Source organism: Pleurodeles waltl, chromosome 6, assembly GCF_031143425.1.
Source record: "Pleurodeles waltl isolate 20211129_DDA chromosome 6, aPleWal1.hap1.20221129, whole genome shotgun sequence".
Taxonomy (NCBI): Eukaryota; Metazoa; Chordata; class Amphibia; order Caudata; family Salamandridae; genus Pleurodeles; species Pleurodeles waltl.
In genome coordinates this window covers 208,341,308-208,363,498 of record NC_090445.1, presented here as the reverse complement: position 1 = coordinate 208,363,498, position 22,191 = coordinate 208,341,308, and positions in this window count along the sequence as shown.

Below are 22,191 nucleotides of genomic sequence, written 5' to 3'. Positions count from 1 at the left end.
ATGAATTCAGTTGTTTCTTTTGATGGTCTGCCTTTGTCTTTTGTTGTTCCTTGCAAGCAGCCAAACCTATATGTGCCTGTTGTTTCTTGGTTGACATCATCATTGCACCTCCATCTTCTTCACTGGCGCTTGATAATGACGTTGACTATGTAGGATGAGTTGATGATGATCAACTTTGGTTTCTACTTGTCGTAACTGGTGCAGATTTTTGGCCTTACGGGTGTGGTAAGACTGCTTCTGGGACCTTCTGGCATTCATTTTCTCTTCTCTCAGTGATGTATTTGGTTTCTCTTTCGCTGTGCAAACTTTTATGAAGTGGTTTTAATTCTTGCAACCTTTGCATGCCTATGGCTGGAAATTTACTTTCATGGGGAAATTAAAATCCACATCGGAAACATAACTTTTTCTTCTTCTAGGCCATCGACTTGCATGCATCTACCTTGGACTCGTGGTTGCTTTTTATGACCAATGCTGATTCGCTTTTCGCTGTTCCAGCTTCCATATCAGCAGCTTGTCACTCTACTCTTTCAATGGGATTTGTAGCCATTAGTATTTTCTCTAGACTGAGCGTCTCTCTCAACATGCATCTTCTGAAGGAGTCTGAAAGACAGTCATCGATTACTCTGAGGCATACGGCGTCTTCATCATTCAATTGACTAACCTTTCAGTGTTTGATAAGCACGTCAAGTCTTTAAACAAACTCATTCATTGTTTCACCAGCTTGCTGGCTCACTTGATTGAAAATGTACCTTTCATAGTCGACATTCGGCATTGGATTGAACTTGGAACCCAGTGCTTCTTTGATCTGATGACACGATATTGCATTAGTCTGCGAGATTTTCTCCGGCACTTCTTTTACTTCGGCACCGGCAAGTTTCTTTAAACTCATCAGTTCCCACACTCATTGTGTCCAAATAAACTTTCTGTGTGTAAGGTTGCAATTTTGACCTGCAACATTGGTATTTGAATGGATTCAAGGATGCAAAGGGAAAATCTATAAATAATAAACAACTTTGGGGAAAGGTAGCTGTCTTAAAAGATAAACTACCACTGATCCATGTGAGGCCCACTTTTAGGCTGTTTGCGTGATGGCATTAACTCTAAAGGGAACTGTATGGCCAACTTAGCTGTGAAGGTTGCAGTTCTCTCTGTTAGCCTAACAGTCCTAACCAGATCTAAAACAAAGATTGACACAGATATCTTAACAGCCATACACCCAACCAAGCCCCACCCTGGCTTTTCTCCCAAGTACTCTTACACCCTTAATTTGACTATACTCCTGTAATCACAGTATCCGGAATGGGGACAGAATAATACCTAATAAACAGTCCAGATTAGATTCAAACAAGGAAGCATTATATATACTGGTAGTAATTGATTCATGTTCTCGATTTCTATGAGTGTTGCCACAGAGAAATGCAAGTGCTTTGGCAGTTTTAAAGGATTAGCAGTGCCTGATAGTGATATGGGCAGTACATTTATTTCACTTAGATATCAGTTTTGCCTTCACCTCTAAGGCTTACAGAGATTCAATGTCTGCTCTGTTAGTTTGTCTCCAAATCAGAAACCTGAATTCAATATCTGCTATGGGAGTTTGCTGCAATTTAGCAACCTGTTTAGGTCTGAGTCTAATGGTTTAGTTGAACGTGCTAGCAGCTTAATTAAAGAAGCCTTCACTGCTAGGGTGCTAAGTTCAGGTCTTAGTTGTACAATAACTGTATGGAGTTCAGAGACCATTAAATAGCTTGCGAAGACGAGTAGTGGGGGGCACACTCCATACGAGGTTCTCTTCAAAAATCCTATGTCTGTGCCTGGTTTAGATAATTCTGGGAAGGTGGTGAATGACAATAAATTTGACTTAGAGAAATGTTTAGAGTTTTGCAGAGTACCCAAGAGGTTAGAGATAAGCTAATATCTACCACTCTGATGCCACCGCCTGTGAAGGGAAGATTATGACTGCTGCTGACGGGTGGGTTTCCAAAGTTAGATATCTGGTTTATGAAAAAATCCATAACAAGCAAGCTTTGGAACTATCATCCAGACCACCCGTTCCAATTCTTTGGATAAAAGACAACAGAACAGCCATCCTGCTTCCTTTGTCTGTTTCAAGGAGAAACAGACAGGTATCCATCAACCACATGATAAAGCACTAAGCGCCGATTCTCTACAGCAGACCCTCATAGACTAAAGAAAGATTCAGGGTAGAGCCTCTCACTCTCCCTACTCTGGTGAACTAATCCTTGAACAAAACAGTAACATTATTAGCTTGAGTTTCCTGCCGCGTGTATTAGAGCACACTATTGTCTCCAATTCTACGCAGAACAGTTACACAGATGAATCTGAAACTGCCATCACTGCAGTTGCTACTGATCAACGCAACTCCATGGTTTACTTTGAACTATCACCTGAATCAACATCATTTGAGATTATGCGTTTTCGAGAGCCAACTAATTATGAGAAAGATTATGGATTTTGAAGAGAGGACTTTTCAGTACATTCTACAGTCACTTCTTGCCAGAGATTGCTTCGCACCTATCATTGGTTTCTTGACAGGTACTTGATTCTCTTGGTCCTTTGCCTAGATTACTTTGGAAAATGTTCTTTTCATCATGTGGCTATCAACAATAGTCATCATTCTACTACTACTGAATGGACACTTCATCCCAGCAAAAACAATTGCACCACCTGTGGTTCATGAACTACAGCCACACTCTTCATCATACAGAAATCGAAGAGATCTCTATGCTTCAAACATCACATCTTATCCTGTGCCCGAGAGCATAACGTGAAAAGGTTCCATACCAGATAATTGGACCATCTGAGACATTGCAGTTTCCTCATGTGATAAAGATGTCAATGAATGACATTATTATTCCAGGTTCTATTTCAGAAGACTGGGACATTGTCAGAGACTGACAAAAGAATGATGTCTAATTTACAGGCATATGCTCTTTAAAAAACGAAGATCCCTATTTGAATTCAGCAAATTATAAAGAAATGTATTGTTATCATCACTATCCACATTATATCATACACAGAACCAGATACCCAAGGGAGGTATACAATTAGACACAGTGGTAACATTGTAAGGCTCGGCGTCCTGATAAATGTCCTAATTTCTTGAAGAAATTCCTTTATTGTCCAAGTGATGACAGATTACATCTGTTGGCTTTCTGACTTTCACAGAAGCCATAACAGCTTCAGAAAAACCTCATGTCTACCAACAAACTGATTTATTCCAGCAGATTTGGTCAAAATCTAGCTATCCAGGAATATAAGCATTGGAAAGTAAATATAGATGAGAAAAATATTTTGGGGAACCAAATTCTGTTAAATTCAAGGCAAAGAAGGCTTATTTCAAGAATGCATAATACGTAAATGATTTTTTCTGAACAAAACTGTCCAGCAGACTACCTGTAAGAGATTTGGTACTATGAAAGACCTAAAGAAACCTTCTCTGCCAAATGTCAGTTTGACTCTTTTCAATAACTTTCAAATGAATATTTCAGAATCAGGCATAACTGAAATGATCTAAAAGGGAACTTATAACTCATCTCAGTTCGTTATTGAAGGTTTACCCTTATGGCTATATGATTCAGACATATGCATGTGTTGTTTTCTTTCCTACACTCGTGGGCTTAAAGCTAATTGTCCCAATTCATATCACTACATGCAAACACCTGTAATAATAACATCATATAGTATAGGTAAACTATGCCAACGATGGTTAGAACATTCCAGTCTTTCAGTTGTGAAAGAAAATGTTTCCGTCTTTAAGAAAAACCTAGATGTTTCTGATTTTCTTCTAGGACCATGTCCTGTTAGGAATAAAACGTTCCTGGCAACAGAAATATATGCCATTTACAATGAGCTAACCACATACTCAAAAACAGAAGCAGCAGTAAGAAGTAGACAAATAGATCAAGAAAATTTGCAAGCAGTTTTTAAAGTTATCGACAAAAGAATACACACTCTTTCTAAAAGGGTGTACTCATTAACCCATATTCTGTCTTCAGCCTTAGAACTAAAAAAAAAAGAGGATCTGGGGTTATTACAACATGAACAAGCTCAGTTAGGAGCTAACGTAGAATTAAATTAGCCATTACAAACACTCGGTCAGGTTTTGCGCCTTCAAAACCTTTAAACTTAACAGCTGTTTTTGAACCATATAATTTAACATTAACACAGAAAACAATGGCAAAAAAGAATCCAAATATACACTATTAAGTAGTTAGCAAATGCAAGAAACACCATTTTTAGTTAGTGACACACCACCAGTGACATAGTTAATACAAGGTATCATTTATTTACTGATTAAAACGCATCATTTTCACAACTGCCGAAAATATAAATCTGCAGACTTGTATGAAACCATGCACGATTCACAATTGTTCTATTCATGGAAATGTCCTTTTTTTTGCATGTGTTGCAAAGAAAAATTCGATGACCTTGTATATGTCAGTACAGCAAATTGCAAACACTCCCTTGGTCACTCCCGTTTATGTGACATATTTTGTTAGATGAAATGTGTAGCACCTTAATGCCAGTGTTAAGTTGTGTTTTATCTGTAACTTCCACTTCAACCATCCCCACACATCATTAACTTTTAAATAATGGTCCTCATTTATTTTTAACAAACATTACTTGCTATAGGCTGAAGTCTGTCCAGCCATAAGTCATTACAGTTTGGAAAACCATACAGTGTTTTGGGAGGACATTGTACCCGCCACCTTAAAACATAATTAGAAATACCCTTTGGCCTAGTCTTGATATGAAAGAAGTGCGTTTTGATGACAAACAAATATTGTCAGTTTTGTTTAACCTGATATATTAATTTCTTTTTTTATCTGGTGACATGTTTTACATATGTATTTTAGACACCTATCATGTTTTGGATGTTTTAATATTCTAATAATTTAAGAGCATGGGTTTCCCTGCACATCAGCTAAATCCCTATATCTTAAATACGCCCCTATGATGTCACATTCAGACGTACAAGCCAAGGAGAATATAAAGCCCCTAAGGTCCCACCTCATTTTTAGTAGGCACCAACTCCATCATTGATAGCAGGAATCAATCAAAATGTTCTCAGTTTTAGTTAATGGAAGTCACCATTTCTACTTCAATTTTTGCTGAATCATTATGACATCTGACCTTATCATTTCAAGAACTGCGAAAGTGTCAGTCATTAAGACAATGATATAGATACTCACCAAACCTCACTTTACTACCATGACCTCCCAAACAACCCTACTAAATTCGCCCTCATTTATCTCACCCTGCTACTATGATCTCCCTAACCCCTTCCACAGACTCTTCCCGCCTCCATCCTCCTTTACTCATCCCAAGCCTAAATCCTATTACCACATACTCCCAATTAACACTTCTGAATTCTTTCCTCCTCCACCCCTCCATTACTCCAGTCAATCTAACTAACAAACTCTCATATCTGCGGCTCAAATTAACTAATCATAATACTAAAACTGTACTCACATTTCCCAATACTAATTCATCACTAATTCTTGTTGGGTTCCGGAGTAGCGTGCTACTTGCCGAAAAGCGCTTTGACGCCTCGTCAGGGGTAGTAAGCTCTATATAAATACTATTACAATACAATACAATACAATACAATAGATATAAGACCTGATGTGACATCCACCAGTCTGGAACAAATGACTAGTTAACACAATTTCAAGAGCAAATAAGAGAAAAAACAGACATAAAGCCAAAATAGTGTTGTCTGTGGTGGCAGTTTTCCGCTCGGTGAATTATGACTGCTGGCAGCCCTCTGTCCTTTTCCGGACTGAGAGCCGCCAGCAGCCATACTGGCGGTTGGCGGGGAAGTGGACGTTGCTCCACCTCCACCGCCCCGTCAACAGAACACCGCCCACCAAATCACGTTACGTGATTCGGCGTGGCGGTGTTCTGTTGACGGGGTGCTGGCGGCAGAGCAGCCCCCATGGATCCCTTCCCCTCCCGGAGGATCAACGGACCAGGTAAGTTGATCGTCCGTTAGGGGAGGGGGCTGGGTGGGTGTTGTATGCATGCATGGGGGTGTGCGTGTGAGTATGAAGAGGGGGTGTGTGAGTGCGTGTATACATGCAGGGGGTGTAGTGTGTTTGGAAATGTGTGCTTGTCTGCCTGTATGTATGTCTGTATGGATTTGTGCGTGTATGTCTGAATGTGGGTGTGCATGTATGACTGTGTGTGTGTCTGTTGGCATGTTTGTTGGTGTGTGTGCGTGTATGTGTGTTGGTGATGTCTGCATGTGTGTCGGGTGTGTGTCTGTGTAGTGATGTCGGGGGTAGGGGTGGGGAGAGGGGTCCTGCCACCTTTGGGGGGTGGCAGGGGGGTGGGGGCTGTCGGGGAAGGACGCGGGGGTGGGGCAGACCCCTATCAGTGCCAGGGAAGGTCAGCCGGGTCACGATACTGCCGGCAGTCTTGTGACAGCCGCCGGACTGGAGACCCAAGTCTCCATTCCACGGTCGTCTCCGCCCTGGCAGTCGAATCGGAGAAGTGGCGGATGACCATGGCGGTAACCGCCATGGTCATGATTCAATTTTTTTTATCGCCAGCCTGTTGGCGGTAAGACCGCCACTTCTCCGCCAACTTCCAGGGTCGTAATGAGGGCCTAAGTGTGAAACTATTCCAAATGAGTTATAAGCATCTAGCATAGTATCCAAGGTTTGAATGAATAAAGGTTTGAATGAATGCGGGTTACCTATTATAGTGGTGTCACTTGTATTGCCAGAGCGTAGGTATCTAGTGGGCTGGTGAAAGTATATTTGGCTGTTCAGGTATTGTGGTCCTGTGTTTTGTAGGTTTTTTATGTGTGCGTGAGAAATTTGAATTGGTAGTACTTCTGAATGAGGAGCAGTGAAGCGTCTTGAAATTTGTTGTGATGTGGGTGCAGCGTAGGAGGTTGAGTATGAGTCTTGCAGCGATGTTCTGGATGGTCTGGAGTCTATGCAGGGGTTGTTTGGAGATTTTGTCACTCAGAGTACTGTTGTAGTCCAACCTTCTGGTGATGAGCACTTGCATGACTGTCTATCTGGGCTTTGGAGTCAACTATGTGAAGATGTTTCGGAGCATGCGTAGGATGTAGAAGCAGGAAGTGCACACTGTGTTGATCTGAGTCGTCATTCTGAGCTTGTCATCTAGGAAGATCCCTAGATTTCTTGCATGGTCTGTGGGTGTGGGTGTTGGCCCTAGCTCTGACGTCCACCAAGTGGAATCCCATGGTGAAGTCTTGTTGCTGAAGAACAGTACTTCTGTCTTGTCAGAGTTGAGCAGCAGGCAGTTGGTTCACATCCAGTTTTCTATCATAGTCATGCTGTTGGTGAAGTTAGCCCTGGTAATGATCATCTTGTCAGTTAGGGAAAGGATGAGTTGGGTGTCATTGGTGTAGAAGATGTCTTGTGATTGGATGATTTTGACAAGCAGAGTCATGTATATTTTGAAAAGAGTGAGGCTGGGGCACGATATGGAACCTATGGAACTTAAGGACCTCCCCATTCCTTCTCAAATACTGCAAGAAACTGAAGACTTGGATAGTCGAATAGGAGCTTGATCAGCCTACTTACCTACTCCAGCGCCTGGATATCCCTCTTGTGATAAGCATATTCTACAAATTCACATAACATAATGTAAAACATAACAAATAACATAACATAAAACAACATATAACATAACAACATATAACATAACAACATATAACATAACATAGTATAACTGTGAACAAACAACTGAAATGATTAGAACCTGTAACCAGCCCCCTTCTCACTAATGACCACAGTGATGTTTATGGGGCTAAGCCTTGAGTTCCTGGCATACGGGCACTACCAGGACTGTGGTAAAGAGGAATTAGTCGCATGGTAGCTTGTTGGAATGATATGGAGTACCTGATTGCCAGAGTTGAGTTAGAAATCAATGGCAAGATGGCCATGGTCAGTGTAAGGATGTTAGGGAAACGGTGTGCTTACTAGCTAGTGAATGGATTGCTCTAGCCTTGTGCCAAGGGCCACACAACCTGTACAATGTTGGCAGTGCTGAGAAGGGCACAGGCTGCACATCAACTTCAAGAGTTTGCTTTGGTCACTCTTGGAGGAGAAGAACCTGGAGAGAGTAGAGTAGTGTGGACAAGGCAGCGTCTGTGGAGACACCTGCTTTGGTGCCCATCGCCCCTGCTCCAGAAGGAGAGGAATATGTGCCATTGAGGTGGACCAGACGTTGGAGTCTGCTCACAATCAGAGCAACAGGAGAAGTTGGCTGTCCTCGGAAGAGTGCTCTACTCTACTCTGATGGACTTATGCAAGATAATTCACAAACAAATTGCCACCAAAATGGTTGACAAACAGCAAGTTCTGGGAGAGTGGGTGCTATATTGTTAACTTGTAAAGGTAGCAAGAAACTTGTGGTTCAGTAGGCACACAGAAACCTTCTGTAGAGGCTAGACCATGAGTTACCTTTAGCAAGGCCCCTGGGCATCAAGAAGACTTAGGACAGGATGGAATTCTTCTCCTTCAGACTAGGCTTAGGTTGAGATGTAGAGAGATTTTGCAGAACCTATTCGAGTTGTCAAGTGAGTGGCACTGTTGGCACCTCTACCTGAGGGCAATGTGCCTTTTCAAAGGTTCGGCATAAAGGAGGTTGGTCTATTTGAGCCCCTGTCTACTTCTTGTGTGTCCTTGTGACCTGTGTTCCTCCATTACAATTTAGTGGTATAGTTGGTTAGGCGTCCAAACCTAAATATAGTTCTGACTCATGTGCTACTAGATATTTATTGTTCTAATTGGGTCTACCTGACAATCTCCTGTAATTATTATGATCCTGATGATTGTGTCACCTACGGCTGACATTCCAGACTGAAAGGTTGACCCCAAACCCACCTCTTCTATATAATATTTGGATCATCATCCTTTTGTTGTTTGACATATTCAGTGGAATGATTACATAAGTAGAAAGAGTGAATTTTGTATACATTGATCTATGGTTTCTGTAGCTGGCTTTCTCCTGTCGGTACTGATCTGTAGCTTAAGATTTTTTCTGCTTGATTATTAAGCTGGCCCTCTTCCCTAACGTTTATACCCTGTGGACTCATACTGTAAGTCTAAGACAATAGGGGCCATATGTACGAAAGCTTTTTCCCATAGACACAGAATGGGTAAAATCCTTTGATACATCTGGCCCTAGGTTAGGTAGTCTACTGTGAAGATTGCAGAGTTTGCAGACCCAAGCAAGCTATTCTACACTTGTTTAATGAGAAGGCTTTCTATTTCGTGCTCATGCTCAAATGACAAGAGAGTGGCCATGGTTATGGTGATCCCCCCCACCCAGTGCTGCGATGTATGTATTATTCAGTTTTCCAGCAGTTTTGATAACAGTGCAGCATGGCAGGAAAGTAGTATGAGTAGGGTCCCATTCGATTTGCCAAGCAAAACCATATGTCATTCATTGACCAATTTTTTTCTACCCCTTCATTGCGCTTCAAATGACTCATAGTCATCATCCTTGACTACTGGCTTTTCTAACATTGTCAACCAACAAAATGCCCCAACTGATATTTTAGACGGGAGAGAAGATTCTGCGAACTAAACTGTAGCCATGTATTGTGGTTGTATTTTGTTAAAAAAACAAAAAGGGAGAGGTGTATCTGGCGTCTAAAATGTCCCAGCACCAGTGTGCCAGATAACGCAGCAGCACCTAAAGGGGGAGTCTCTGCAGCAGCAGAGATGGGCAGTGGTAAGTCACAATGCTTTGTTATTGGCAATTACTAGTATACCCACTGTATTTGTTAAGTGATCCAGATCACACTCATCATCATCATCCATGACCTCCCTGTCCATGGCATTTCGTGGTCCATGGGCCATCACCCCACCTCACTGCAGCATGGTTCACTATGGAACTGCAGTGTTGGCTGTGCAATGTGTGTCTGCTTCTGTTAATGGGGTATGTACAAAGCTTTCAATAGATTGCAAACCGGAATGAATACAAGTTGTCTTTCCCTTCCCTCCCAGTGCCCACTTAGTCACCTCCTAGTACTGCACTTCTGTATTCGTTCTTAAGTTCTGTCCTAGCCAACCAAAAACATTGAAAAATTATTTTTTGGCATGCGCCACATGTTACGGATAAGTGGTTTATATGGCTTCCATAATGGATTTCACATTCTGTTAAAATGCATCCCATTCATCAACTTTCAGTTTCATCTAGTGACTGACTAAGCTTATGCTTAGCCACATCATCAGTGCACCCTCCCACTAGTCTATAGCAAAACCTCTACCACACCTACCTGGCCTTTTCCCTGTACCTTACCCTGCTGCAGCAGATTAAGTCAAGTTTCCTTCCTTACTGACAAGCAAATGTGTTTGATTGAAATAATTTGTGTTTGAGAGTGAGGACAGAAAGTAAAAGGGAATTAAGTGACTGTGATTTCATGTTTTGCAGATGGAATACTCTGTGTCGAACCTGACCAATAAAATCCATTTATCCTGTTGCTTTCCCTATACTGCCGTGCATCGTTTTTCCCACCACCTGCTTACGGCAGACAGGATATCAATTATCCACATGTTAAACATGATATGTGTGACATATCAATCATCTGCCTCCTCAGTCAGGGTAGAATTGGAAGGCATTTGGAGAAGAGCAGGACCATTGGAATAAAAGATAATTTTTTGTACATTGCAACTGCCCCACTTGCAGACTGCAGAGAGCAGCAGATTTGTACCCTATGTGCTTTCTAGCACTCTCCCAGCCATTTAGCACAACAACAATAGAATGCTTGTACTCTGTAGTGGATGATTCCTTGATCGTTAATCAGAGTTATTTTTCTTTTTTCCACACAAAAGTCTGTGTGTGGTTTACTTTTTTTAGGAAGGCCACTCTGTTTTTTTAATCTGGTACTGACTCCTTTCAGCCAGTCAGTACTTTTATGTGAGGTATGTGTTGGTAAAATCGTGTCCCTGTGACTTTCCTAGTCACATCAAAAAATCCAATGGCCCTAGGGGACCAGCAATGTACTTATACTGTACCACTATATAATTTTAAAAAACAAGTGTTTGCACATAGCATTCTTTACAATTTGTCTCTATTTTCTTTTGTTTTTTGGTATAGCTACCCCTGCTGATCTACCACCACCACTGACCCGACAGGAGATAGTGGCCCAGCACCGGCAGCAGAGGCTGGAGGCCACCAGGGCCCAGTACCACTGGTTGGTGGATGATGAGAGCCAGAAACATGCCCCTGCTCTGAGGCCCAGTTCCACTAGCCAGATGACTGTACCTCCAGCCTCTAGGCCACACCAGTGCCACCGCAGCTTTTAGCTGCCCGACCCTGTACCAGCATTGCTGCCCCCTTTCAGACTGGCTACACCATCGCTGAGTGCTGCGTGAACTGGTGCACTTGTACCGCAGGATGGCATGCCTCGAGGCCCAGAACACCTGAGGACCCTCATTGAGAAATCCCTCTACTAGCTCTTTTTAAATCATTTTTTTTTAAATTGGAGGTAGTTTTGTTGTGGGTGGAGAGAATGAGAATTTGGGCAGGGCATTTTTTCTTTACAGGCATTTGGACACATATTTATTTTGGATATTGGTTGAGGATAGGGATAGGTGTAGGAGTGGGTGGGCCTGTTGTGTGTGGATAAGGTGGGTTTATTTTTTTATATGTTAGTAAAGGGAAATCTTTCTAATTTGCTATTTGTGTTTTACTTTAACTTTGCACTTATGCTTTTTTGGACAGGCTGTCTTTTTAATCTACTTCTCTTTAATGCCAGTTAGGAGGATATGATGCCATTTCCCATATTGCTTACAGATTAACAATTACTTATCTCATCTGCTGTAGAAGTTAATTACATACTAACTAAAGTAGTTCACTTCACCCCATAGTTCTCATGCCTGAATAGGCTGGCAGCTGCTCCCTCTGTCAATCTTCTAACACCTTACAGGAGGGCCCAAGGTGCCTTCTTTATGGTAATGTTAGTGTGCTAACAAGGAAGTCATCACAACAAGCGAGTCCCACTCCCACCTAGGACTAGGAGATCGTCAGCTGTAGGATTAATCAAACAAATTATCCATCACAGGCACCTAAATTGAAGTACATTTATATTATAACTTTAGAAAGACTGAGGACAGACTACTACTATCATGACACATTGAAGAGCACCATATATTATAACAAAAACTAGCAAAAGTAAATTATTCTGAGCAATGGTGAGCATGGAATTTAATGAAAACCTAAGTGTACTTAAAGTCTGTACTCTGTACTCAACAAGGTTAAGTGTTTATTTATGCAGGAATAACGTTCTTACTTATGCGTGGTTGGGGATGTGGGGCTAGTGTGGGCTATTGCTCAGGTAATAGAAAATCCCACAGTGAGTTGGTGTCGCATTTAACCACATCCACCCCACCAGTAGTTTCATCTATTTGGTATAAATTAAAACACACATCAACAAAATCACACAGCCTGGGGGACGAGGGTTAGGGGTTGGATGAATGGATGGGAAAGGGGGTTTGAGAAGAGGTGTGAAAAAGACAGACATAACACAAGAACAATATTCATCAGGGCAATGAGCAGCACATCACCGTCAATCTGCTGTGGGACAAAAATAAGGAATGAGTATGACACCGTTCAGTTAAATGCATTGCAAACAGTCCTTGTGCTCCAGAGATCCAAGTTGTTAGATATCTAAATATTCTGTCATCTAGGTTTGAAAAAATCAAATTATGGAGGAATGAATTAAACCCACCCAGTTCTAACAGAAATGATTGTTAAAAGAAAAATGATACTCTATTGTCAAATTGGGAGGTGCATCTGCATTCTCCTCTGGAATGTCCGTCACTCTTGGGTACCTGTCTGAACTGGTCTGGTAGGTAAGCAGGGGTGTTGAGGTCAGCTTTTGCCTGTCACTCATGCAGGAGAGGAGAAGGACAGCAGATTATAAAACAGAAACTGTATTGTAGATTCAAGGAGAAGGACAGAATAAAGGTAAGCTTCATGAGGAGTGTACCAAGAAGACTCAGAGGCACAGCAAAAACAAGAGGAGTTTCTGTTTGCTACCAGTGCAACACACAAACACTCAGTAGAATGTCCCATTTCAACACTCCTCTATCCATTCCACATAGTTGAGAACTAGGTCTCACAGTTCCCATCTTCATGGCCTCCCTTTGAAGTCGATACCTTTCCTCTTCTAGCTGTTAAGGTAGTTCTGCCATGAGTCCTTCCACCCTCCACCTGACTCCAAGCAACTCTAACCCAGTCCTGACCCGATCAAGTTAGACCCGTAGTGCACTGCTGTTGAAGAACAAGTAAGGAAAAAAATTGCAGTATTTTGTATAGATTTGTGTTTTTTAACTAAAGTGACTGGTCTGCTCTGAATAACCAGAAAAAAGGAGTGGACCAGGATGGTAAATTTTTGATATGTAAGTTTGTAAAGGCCAATCACCTTCAGGAAAAATGATCACCCATCAGGCCCCAAACATTGGAATTTATCGAAAGCAAGTTTACTATTAGTTGAACACCCTCCTTCACCGTCTGCCACCACATAAATCATCAATCATCACTCACAATCACTCACTCATTGGAGAAATAGTTGTAGTTACCTTGTAATACCTTCCACTCCAAGGCATGTGCACACACGCGGTGGAGTGTAAAGCCTTGAGGATCGTCTTCGAGGTTCGGTTCTCTACTGCGTGGGTTTGCGCGACAGGAGAACCGATGTTGAGTCGGACGGTTGAGGTGAGGGGTGAGAGGCGACGCCACCCTGCGCTGGACTGACGCCAGGGTGATAACGTTGACACTTATTCTTTTTGTGGAAATAAACCTCGTTGTTTTATCAAAGTGATCGTGAGGTTTTATCAGGCACTACATACTTTTGGCAACAAGCTGACTTGGGATCACCCCAGGCGCTCACCTATTGAACCACACACGCCGCTGGTGTTGCTGGTTGAGGTGTCTCTGTACCAGCTGAATGATGGTGAGGCACAACAGGAGTGTAATTCCTGTTTTTTTCTTCCTTCTGGAACTTGTCAGAGGTGTGGCCAGAGAAGACCGAAATTTTAAGGAAAAGTGGCAGCCATCTTTAAACAGGAAGCCTATTTATAGTTTCAATGGCTTTCTTTAAGGAAGTGCCTATTGTCATACTTTTAATTTAAGAATAGGACATTGGAGGATACTTGTGGCACAGTTCTAAATGACATTATTTATTTTTTCCACCTATTCAAGCTGTCATGCAGTCTGTTAAACCCCTGCCGCCGTTTTTGGAAACACCAGGGGAGCCTTCTATACCTTGGAAACAGTGGTATGATGCCTTTGAAATCTATTTGGGTGCTATTGGAGCATCAGGATTTAGACCTGAAAGGAAAAAATGCTTGTTGTTGCATTCCTTAGGTTTCGAAGGAAGATCTGTGTTTAAACATTTACCTTATATTCAATTGGAGGATGGCGAAGAACTTGACGAATATGAAGAAGCCCTAAAGAAATTAGTCTCCAGGTTTGATGCCCCACCATGTTTGGTTGTAGCTAGGCATATGTTGTTTAGGAGAGAACAGAGGAGCGGAGAAGATGTCAATACTTACATATCTGCCTTAAGGAAACTTTCTTCAGAGTGTCGCTTTGAAGCTTTTGCTGATCAGCTGATCAGTTCATTTGCCGCTGTTGGGACAAATTTGTTAAACAAAAGTTATTGTCCATGGGATATCCATCCTTATCAGAGTCCATCAGGATTGCCAAAGGTATTGAAACAGCGATTAAGTCAGCTGAAGAATTGGAACTCTCACAGGTGGAACAGATCAACGTGGTTCAGAGAACAGACGAGAGACATAAAGTGATCAATTCTTCGTCCAGCAAAGGAGTTAGTGCTGTTCAAAAAAACGTTGGTGCCGTTCAAAAATACTTTTTCAAACAAACTAACATATGTTTCCGGTGTGGTTATCCACTACATCTGAAAGGAGGGAAGAGTTGTCCAGCGAAAAATGTACAGTGTACATATTGCGGCAAATCTGGTCATTTTGCAAAAGTTTGTCAAAGTGTCAAGAGTATTAGCACCAATGTCAATGTTGTTGCTGATGAGAGTGATGACAGAATGGATGAACTGATGGGTGCAATACAAGAAATGATTCTGGCAGTGGGGAACATGACATAAGAAGTGGTAATCCTGATCATTGTATTGACCCGTACATTTTGGTTCAAGTAGGAAATAAACACTTAAGATTGTTGGCTGATTCAGGTGCCAGGATCACAATGATTACTCATAATTTATTTGAACAGATTTGGGGTACACGGAAGTTGGACCCACCAGACAGGTCACCAGTATCATATGAAGGGAGGAGAATAGACTTAGTTGGTTTCTTTGAGGATGCCCTAGTTTTCAAGGGGCAACTGATTTTTGGAAAGGTCTACGTGGCAGCCAAGGGTTTGAACATTTTAGGTTGGTTTCACCAAGGGTTGTTTGGCATGGTATTGCGGCCAGGCACCGGAGACCAAGTAATGATTGTAAGGGATTCTGCTGACGTGGAAGATTTGCTTAATGAGTTCCCCAAAGTTTTTTTCCAGAGAGCTTGGCAAGATAAAAGGATTTAAACATAAAATAAAAGTCAAAGACAATGCCATTCCTATAAAGCATAGATTGAGAAGTGTACTATTATGTGTCAGGGATGAATTGGAGAGATTTGGAGAATTTACGATTGAAGGGGATCATTGAACCTGTTGATTCTTCTTTAAGGTTGTCATCTTTGGTCGTAGCTAGGAAAAAGAATGGTGAGTTGAAAGTATGCATTGACTTGAGGGCCCTCAACAGGGAGATTTGGGTAGACTCTCATCCTCTGCTGAAGATTAGTGAGATGCTTTCTTGTGTAATTGGAGCGAAACTTGATTTGGCTGCTGCTTACCACCAGGTAGAATTGACACCTGATTCTCGCCATTTCACTCCTTTTGTTTCTCCATGGAATACTTTTCAATATTGCCGAATGCCTTTTTGTCTGGCATCGGCAGCGTCAGTATTTCAAAGAATAATGTCTACTCTACTTAAAGGCAAAAGAAAAGTTTTTGTTTTTCAAGGTTATGTGTTAATTCATGCATGTGATCGTTATGAACATGATGAGATTTTGAGACAGGTGTTGAAAGTGTTTGATAGTGCGGGTGTTGTATTGAAGAGAGAAAAGTGTCAGTTTTTACAAACATCTGTAGAGCATTTGGGGCATGTCATGTCAGCTGATGGTGTGTATCCCAAACCTGGTCTTGTGGAAGCAATTGTAGAGGCACCTGCTCCTCGTGATAAGGGGGGGAGGGGTCAAATCATTTTTAGGACCGTGTGAGTTCTATTCCAGATTTAGTGAAAATTTTGCCACAATAGCAAGACCTATTTCGAATTTACTGAAAACAAAAGCAGACTTTGTGTGGGATTCTGAGTGTGCGTAAGCTTTCAATGCTATCAAACAAAAGTTGGAAGGTGTGAGTGTCCTGCAATCTTATGATCATAATCTAAAGTGTTGGTGTTGGGGCTGTCTTGACGCAGATCAGTGGGAAACAGAAGTATACTATTGGCTTGCGTCAACGGTTCTAAGACCAAATGAAGTACACTATTCTGTGATAGAAAAAGAATTGTTAGCTTGTTAGTGGGGAAGACATTTTGTGGCCCCAAACAGATCATAAACCATTGGTTACTATTTTAAATGGTAATGATGTCAAAAGTAGCACACCTAGCATTGCAAGGTTTGCAACCAGGTTATTGCAATTTGATTTTTCTGTTGTACACATTTCTGGGGGAAAAAATGTGAGGGCAGATTATCTTTCTAGGAATCCGCTTGCTGAAGATTATGGTGAAAAAGATGACATTGAGGATGAAAATTGTTTTATTGCCGCAATTGAATTGGAACGTATGGGGTCTGAAGAAGATTGGAAGAAAGCATCTACGAATGATCACTTACTCACTAAAGTCGTGAAGTACGTTGAGGATGGTTGGCCCCATGAGAAAAGTGTGGATTTGTCTGCTCAACCATATGTGAAGGTATCAGATGAACTATCTATTGAAGATGGAGGTCTTTTGAGAAAGGACAAAATTGTGCCTCCTGAGGGTATCAGATCTGTTATTTTGGGAAAAGCTCATGACGGTCACTTGGGCTCCACACTTAGCAAGAAAAGGGTGAGAGAATACTATTGGTGGCTGCAGATGGACAAAGACAAAGAAACTTTGGTCAAAGGTTGTCATATCTGTTCGACCAGTGATAAAACACTAAAGACTTCAACACCTCCGCTAAGACCCATTGAGTGTCCTTTGGGTCCATGGGAAAATTTGTATTGATCTAATTGGGCCTTTCAATTCACTTCCACCAAATTTGCGATATGCTTACGTAGTAGTTGATTACTTTTCTAAGTGGCCTCATGTGAAATTTGCAGGTGATGCTAAGTCTAAACCAGTGGTGTCTTTCCTAAAAGATGTTTTTCTTGAGGAAGGGTTTCCCAAGGAGCTGGTCTCTGATAATGGTGTCCAGTTTTTGTTGACTGAAGTTGAATGTGCTATCACACACTTAAGGAGTTCTCTATACCAACCACAAACTAGTGGTTTGCCTGAGCGTTTTAACCGTGTGATTGGTGAATGTGTGCAATGGGCTTTGGCTAATGGGTGTGTGGTTGATGCAGCTGTGAAAAGTATGCTTTGGTTCTACAGAACAACTCCACACTCAAGCACGGGTATTTCTCCTTTTGAAGCACTTAGAGGGAGGAAACCTGCCATTCTATTTATACTAGTGTGGTTATCCAAATTTGTGAAACATACTACATGCGAGGATGACATTGGCCTCAAGGTTCGTTTTAATATGGGGAAAGCTCAGGCTAAACAAAAAGCATATCATGACAAGAAAAAAGTGCAAAAATAAATAAATTCACGATTGGTGATTGGGTGCGGGTCAAGGTGCCTAGTTTTGTCAAGAAGGGTGGCTCTAAGTTCTCTGATCCGTTAAGGGTTGATAAAGTGGTTGCTAATGCTGTTCGTGTGAACAACCAGCACCGCCGCCACAGAGCCCGCCGCCAGTACCACCGCCACAGAGCCTGCCACCAGCACTGCTGCGACTGACACTGCCGCAAGCACCGCCAGGGGCCCCGCGACATCCTGAGCCAGTGGCACCACCGCAGACATGGCTGCCATCCCCAGTGGTCAGTCGTCCGAGGCTGGTGGTGAGCTCCAGGAGCCTGGGCAGCTTCCATGAAGCATCACTTTCAGTGGAGAAAGGCATCCACTAACTCAGTCCTTGGCAGGATGAAGCACTCTGGGCACAAAGCCCCCTCCAGAACCAGTGGAGAATGACATCCACTACCTCAGTCCTTGGCAGGAGGAAGCACTCTGGGCACAAAGCCCCCTCCGGAACCAGTGGAGAGATACATTCACTACCTCAGTACTTGGCAGGATGAAGAACTCTGGGCACAAAGCCCCCTCCGGAACCAGTGGAGAATGACATCCACTACCTCAGACCTTGGCAGGATGAAGCACTCTGGGCACAAAGCCCCCTCCAGAACCAGTGGAGAATGACATCCACTACCTCAGTCCTCGGCAGGATGAAGCACTCTGGGCACAAAGCCCCCTACAGAACCAGTGGAGAGATACATCCACTACCTCAGTCCTTGGCAGCATGAAGCACTCTGGGCACAAAGCCCCCTCCAGACCCAGTGGAGAGATACATCCACTACCTCAGTCCTTGGCAGGATGAAGCACTCTGGGCACAAAGCCCCCTCCAGAATCAGTGGAGACTGTTATCCACTTGAGAGACTGTGGCTTTGCACTTCCCAGGATAAAACAGTGGGCAACCCACCCACTGGAAAGACATGAGAGACTGTGGCTTTGCATTCCCCAGGATAAAGCAGTGGGCAACCCACCCACTAAAAAGACTTGAGAGACTGTGGCTTTGCACTCCCCAGAATACATCAATGGGCATGGAGCCCCCTTGTGGAGCAGTGGCGGTGTGAGTTCATCAGGCTGAGGTGCCCCCCCCCCTCCTCCTGAGGTGCCTGGATATTTTTGGTCTGATGCCCCAGCAGTGTTCTCTCCGTTTCCAGTCAGGTATCTAGTGTGGGCGTCGCCCATGCATTTTGGGCCCAGTGGTCCACGGACAAGGATTGGTGCACTATCCGGACTTGTGTATTTGGTGTACATAATTGTATATACTGGATTTGGAGTTTTGACTACTGGATTTTTATTGATTAAAATCGTTCAAATCATTTCCTTTTGTCCTTGCGTTATTCAGGGGGGTTGGTGGGGTGTATATGTAATGTTACAGCATGTATTTGTGTGTATGGTGTTGTTGGTGAGGGTGAGGGTGGGTGTGGGGGTGTTGCATGTTGCATGTGTGTGTCACTCTCTTTTCCCTCTCCCTCCCCTGTGTTGTAGGTGCAGTACTCACCGTGGTCGTCGCCTCCGTCGTTGGAGCTCCTGATAGAGGAGCAGGAAGACCATCGCCGGCAGGATCTGCAGTTCTGGCTCCATGGCGTCCTGGTTCCTCGTGTGATGTGGAGAGGTGAGTGATTTTCCCTTCTGTGTACTGTTTCCGCTGTTGGTTCCGCCCCAGAAAAGGTGGCGGATTGCCGTGTTCTGATAGGGTGACACAGTGGTAGGTACAGAATTGTATCTTTGGTGCAAGCAAAACATTTGGTATTGTCAGTCTTGTAAATCAAAGATCTTCTGGGGCAGCCCGGCTATGTGATACAAAGAAAGGATAGGTATGCCAGTGTCATGAAGGAATATTGGAGGCTTATTCATTGCACACTGGTCCAACTCCAATCCTGGCATTCATTTGACTAGAAAATGGTGGGGCAGCATAAATCAGACACAAACATAATGTTCCACTAGCTACCTTTTTGTGCAAAAAAAAGTTCCATGATAAGTAATTAAAACGTTGTATGGTGGCACTGGCATACTCTGTCAGAAAAGTAGAGTCTGTCCTTAAACTCAAGTGGTTCACCCAGACGTTTGTCAGCTATCACACTTGATTCTGACTAATCATCCTCCTCCTGTGCTGTGTCAGGAACAGTGTAATTGTGTGGTATGAAATGTTGGTTCCTTTTGATCATGGTCAATCTCTCCATGTTTTGAAGCAAGAAAGTGGTCTTTCTCACTGTGACAACTGCCCCCGCTGCTCTGAACACACATTCAGCAGACACACTGGCTACAGGACAAGCCAGATACTTTATTGGCAGCCTGCTGAGCTGTGCCCATTGGCACATGTTCCCATACATTACACCAATGGGTTTTGATCCACATAGACCTATTGTGGGCCATCCCGATACTCCTGGAACATCTTCTGAATGGTCATTGGTGCTGACTCTTGCTCGACCTCTACTGCCTTTGCCTCTGCACTGGAGTTAACACCTGCCAATTGAAACCAAGCTAATGCAGAGGTTGAGTCCAATTCTTCTGTTGCTGTTGTTGACGGTCTTCTTGTTGCTGGTGTTGGTTGCTGTGAGACAAGACTGCCTTCTCTGGAAGTTGAAGGCGGCACCCCAGAACTGCTAAGTTCTAGCCAGTCTTCATCCATGTCTCTGGCTTGCTTATCAATCCACCTCTTGTATTTGGAAACATCATCTTCAGAAAAAGGAATGGAAGTGGGCAGAATTTCTTTGTACCATGGATCAAGTAATATGGCACATATATACTCTTTGGACAAGATTATGTCATTTTGCAACCTTGCATTGCAAGCCAAGCAAAGGATTAGGCTCTCAACCGATCCATGCACTTCTGCATTTTCATTCACACCTGTGACTGCAAACCTTTACAGAAACCTTCCTTAGCTGGTCATGTAGCAGATGCAACAATCGGATATCTTGGCCCATTGTTCTGTCCTCCTTGCCAAATTCCCATGTGAAACCTCAAAAGGGAATAGTATCTGTGTCAGGCACTTGACTAGGGCCCATTTGTCCAATCCATTGTTATAGCTTTTCCAATTGCATCCCGTCCCCTTGAATGACATAGTCATTGATGCATGTACTGCTCAAACAGATGTTGCAACATGTAATAGGTCGAGTTCCAACTTGCAGGCACCTCCTAAATAAGGGCTTTAATTGGTACTCTATTAGGAAGCTGAATAATCCACAACTGCTTCTGGGCTTTAAGAGAGTGGCTGAAATGAGTGCAGATTCTTCTATAGGTGGTCAGTTTGTTGCTGACTATGTCTTCTTTTTTTAATAACTCTTACACAACCAAGTTGATACGATGTACCAAACAAAGGACCCAGAAATAGCCACTGTCTGCCATGGTCTTGATTATGTTACTGCCATTGTCTGTGGCAAGAAATCCAATTAGAAGACCTCTGGGTCACAGCCATTCAGACACCTTTCTGGTAAATACATCCAAGATGTTTGCAGCTGTATGTGATTTCCCTATGGGGAACACGGCTACTGTTGCATGACACTGAATGCTCTTAAAACTTTCTTCAGGGCCAAGACTTGCAGATAGCTGTTGCCTTACCCCTACAAAAGAGATACACTGTGCAGTGATGCACATGTAATCAGTCGCCTGACAACTGGTACACATGTCTGTTGTCAGGTGGATAGTGTGACAGCAGTCTGCTGCAACGCTTGTCCAACCAGTTGCAGCACATCGTGATGCTGCGCTGGAACAGCAACTCTGGCAAAAAAGGCCTGACTTGGAACCTTCCAATTCGGAGAGATGGCCACCACAAATTCTCAGAATCCCACTCCTTCCACAAAAGAAAAAGGGAGGAGTTCCAACACTAACATTTTTGCCAGCTTCCCATTGTACAAACGTGGCGTTGGGCGGTTGCAGTTGTAGAGTCCCTCCTGCTTAAACATGCCCTTAATAGTAGCTTGTATTTTCTTCATTTCTGGGGCCACTGACGTAGGTGATTTTTGAGAAGTAGGTATAGTAGAGTCAATGTGCGTCGTGTTGTAGTCACTGTATGCCATGGTCTATCCATCTGACTCTGTCTTCTTTCATCATTCTGAGGTCACTGAGGCTGGTGATTATGGCACACTGCTGGGGACAGGGCTGCTTGTGTGAGGATGTCACCATCTTCTTTCTCGTGACCTCCCACAGAGATTGGACTTGTTTCCCTTCTCTCCTCACCTTCACCACAACCACGTCCTGCAATTTGATCCTCCCACTGGATTACGTAATGTTTTTTTCATATGGGTCGTTTGGTCTCTAGTACCATAATTTGAACCATGCTTACCTAGATGAACACTCACATGGCA